Source organism: Poecilia reticulata, linkage group LG2, assembly GCF_000633615.1.
Source record: "Poecilia reticulata strain Guanapo linkage group LG2, Guppy_female_1.0+MT, whole genome shotgun sequence".
NCBI lineage: Eukaryota > Metazoa > Chordata > Actinopteri > Cyprinodontiformes > Poeciliidae > Poecilia > Poecilia reticulata.
The window spans coordinates 21,200,344-21,204,369 of NC_024332.1; positions in this window are offsets into that span (position 1 = coordinate 21,200,344).

Sequence of the window (4,026 nt, forward strand, 5' to 3'; positions counted from 1 at the left end):
CCATCCATCCATCCATCCATCCATCCATCCATCCATCCATCCATCCATCCATCCATCCATCCATCCATCCATCCATCCATCCATCCATTGAATGTATGAAGCTTTTTTAGCTACACTTTATCTAGTGGGGAAGATTGCTAGTGACTATCTTCAAATGTTTCGGGCGAGATGCGGGGTCACCCTGGGACAGTCTGTCGCAGGGCAACACAGACAAACAACCATGCACACACACACACACACACTCACACCTAGGGAGAATTTTAGAGAGACCAGTTAACCTCACAGTCATGTTTTTGAACTGTGGGAGGAAGCCGGAGTACCCAGAGAGAACCCACCATGCGAAGGGAGAACATGCAAACTCCATGCAGATTGACACTAAAACAGAAGTGATTTGATGTCAAGAACGGATTACACATGGTTAGTGGATGTGGAAGAGTGAAATGTGTCCACTACATGGTGGTTGGCTGAAAAACTCTGTAAATGATTTTAACCCTGAGCTAAGTTGTGCAATACAAATATATATTTAGTCTTCTAAATATGATATTAAAATAGATAACATGTAAACAAAAATGTGAAAGTTATTTCTGACTTTGGGTATGAAGCTTTTTAGCTACATTAGGCAACTAAGGAATGAAAATGAGACTTACTACTAGTAGAAATATTTAAAATTTAGGTGTAATTGTAGAAAAAGTGAAATATTATATAATTGTACTTAGATGCACTTGATGCACAATCAAACATATTTTGATTATGCATCCTTGGATCAACCAATTGCTTTATATTACAATAAATAATATTTAAATATTGATGAATAAATAATTATTTTTAGAAGTATAAATCCTAATACAATATTTTTATTGCCTATCAATAAACTAAAAACCATACTAAAATCGAACAGTTTGCTATGTGCAAACAGTATGTTGGCATGTTGGACCACAGGCAGAACTTGACCCATTTATAAAAAAAGAAAAAACAGGATTATTTGAATAAAATCAGAATTAAAGATAATTATATTATACATAGATCTGTTCATCATCATTCAGTGATTTGGAGGGGATAGACATCGTCGCTCCTTTCTCCCCAGAAATGCTAGAGTCATCGTTGCTTCCTGACGATGACTGCAACTCTGTTTTTATGCCTCAAAAAATAGGGTTGGGTCCTTCATTAGAACCAGCTTCCTCTTCTCCATCAAGCTCAGTGTTTCTCAAACTTTTTCGGGCTGAGGATCACTTAACTCATTTAATAAGTACTCATGGACCACCTAACTCCAAATTGCCCCACACATCTCCATTTGAATAAGCAGCATAACTTCTCCCAGGTTTCATTTAACATCTTCCAGCTCCATTTTGGTTTTTAGTGCAGGATAAGTGAAGTGCAAATCTGAATGACTGAAAGGATTTTATCTCTTCAGCTCGAGCAGAGCAAGCTGGAGCCATGTGCGCTTTCACTTGTGCAGCTCACTGTGCTTATTACAGTCTAATTAACTCATTACTTTCTGCTTTAACAAGGTAAACTGTCTACTCCTCCATTTAAACAATAAATAGATTAAGACAATGTAGGGTTCTCTTTAGTTTTCTCTGTTCTTTATGTACTGTAAGATTGTTAAACTTTTCTTTACATGCGTGTCTCTGTGTGATTGCTCTTGACAACACCAACCAGGGCCCTCAGAGCCAAGATAACAAGCTGTATGCCTGACAGGTGTGTGAAGATTGGGAATAGGTTGTTCCTTATCACACATGAACACATATTTTCACTACTACCCACCATCACCCAGTACTCTGCTAACATGGCAGGAAATATTCCCACAAGCTTGCTTATCTACTGTGGGGAGCAAGAAGAAGCACGTTTGGCATAATTAAATCTCTCTTTCTACAAACAGATTTCAGGTTTCATGCTGACATAATTAGTGTGGAGTTTTGCGTTGTTTCGGCAATTCACGTTTTATCTATAAATGCTTCTTGAGTGGATAAAGGCTTCAGCGCGAACTGGTTGGATACAGTTTTATTCATAAACTTAACCTGGTTTTAATTAAGCTTTCATTAATACGCAAAAGAGATATTGTGAGGTTGTTGTTCTAACTTGTTCATCAATGTTTTTATCTTCAACATATGTTTGCAGTCTAAGCAAATGAAGATGAAAGAGGAAGCCAGAGAAATCAGGTGTTAGGAAACCTAAAGGTTTTCCTGTCTCAGAAGAAGCTCTGGCTCCACCAGATCACCGACCAGCTCTGAAGATGAACCTCCACATCGTCTTAATGGGGGAAGGATTTTTGTTTTTTCTACTGAGCAACTGGCTACATTTTTAACAGCAAAAACTGGTGTGTTTCCAAGACTAAGTGCTTAATAAGCATGATTTAAAGGTACTGTATTTTCCGCACTATAAGGCGCACCTAAAAACCTTCAATTTCCTCAAAAGCCGACAGTGCGCCTTATAATCCGGTGCGCCTTATATATGGATCAATATTGAGCCACAACAGGTCTAGCAACTACGGTAAGCAGCCACCGACTTCATTTTCCCCCGTAGAAGAAGTCCGCGGTGCATGCTGGGATAGTTGTCAGAACGCTGGTTTGTTAATAAAGTTTGATAATACATTTAAAGCCAGGAGGGGCGTGGAAAGAGAGACAGAGACGGCGGCAGCGTGTCGGTTGGTCTGTGTTACCCAGAAAGCAGTTGGGCACAATATCGCAACACCAACACCGTGAGTGAAACGAGACTGGGGCAGCCTACTATATAAAGCACTCGGGGACCACTGCTTTACAAATGTAGATGTGTAGTAATAGAGTACGGAACAAATTGGCAACCCAAACTTAAATCTATTCTATGCGCCTTATATGTGAAAAAAGTTTTAAAATAGGCCATTCATTGAAGGTGCGCCTTATAATCCTGTGTGCCTTAGAGTGCGGAAAATACGATAACTGGACAGAATTTTTCCCCTTGTTAATCTAACATTTCTCTTTCATACATTTTATTTGTTGTTGGCTTTCAGGGCCCTGTGATGGACTGGTGACCTGTCCAGGGTGAACCCTGCCTCTCATCTGATGACTGCTAGAGATGGGCACCACCAGCCCCCCTCACCACCCTGCAAGGATCAGCGTGTTCAGTTCATGGATGGAAAGCTTTTAAGGTAGTTTGTCTCCTTAAGTCCACACTTAAAACAGCTTCATAGTTGATGCCAGCATTCAGAAACTCATCTACCAGCCATGTACGATGTGCCCCGCCACCCGTTTGTTCAGACCAGGATGATATGAATTTTACTGTACTGTTCGTCCATAAAACTACACTTACACTGTAACCATCAATACTCAGCCACCTGCCGTGTTCAATCTATCTGCTTACCTGTATAAATACTCCTGCATCGCTCTTCTCACTGTTCGCTCTGAACCAGCAGCTCCCGCAGGAGAAAGGCTGCTGTACTCCAGGCATCGCTCCAGTGATTTTAAGAATGATTATTGGTCCCCCAAAAACAATGAAAACCCGGCATTATCATCAATCAATAAAATCCCCACGGGCCGAACTTGAAGATTGGACGTTATGCTGCTAACACTTAGCTTTCGTCAACAACTCAGAGACAGAAGTCAGAGCTCTGTGCAACGCAAGTAATGTCCCAACCGGACATTACGTTAAATCCTTTTTAAGTTCAAATCTGCCAGGAATGTGAAAAGTTTTTAGCTTAACCGTAAGTATGGGGATGGTGGCAGTGCCAGTTTCTGATATGAGCGACCAAGGCAACCGCCCAGGGTGGCACTTCACCCCCTCCCCCTTCAACCAGAAGGTTCTGAATTTCAACTGTGACTAATGTCCCATCTCAGCCCCCGTACCCCCACCTTCCACTCCCCTAGGACTGCCTCTGTATGGTGGTGAATGACTCCAATCTGATTTTTCCTGCAGTGTGTGAAAGCCTCTCAACCTTGCCTCCTGACCCTCATTCTGCGAGAGGAGATAATTGCTTGTCAGGAATAAATAGAGAGATTAATGAATTCATTAGTGCTGGGAAGTTTACCTTTTCAGAACAGCACTTACAGCTGT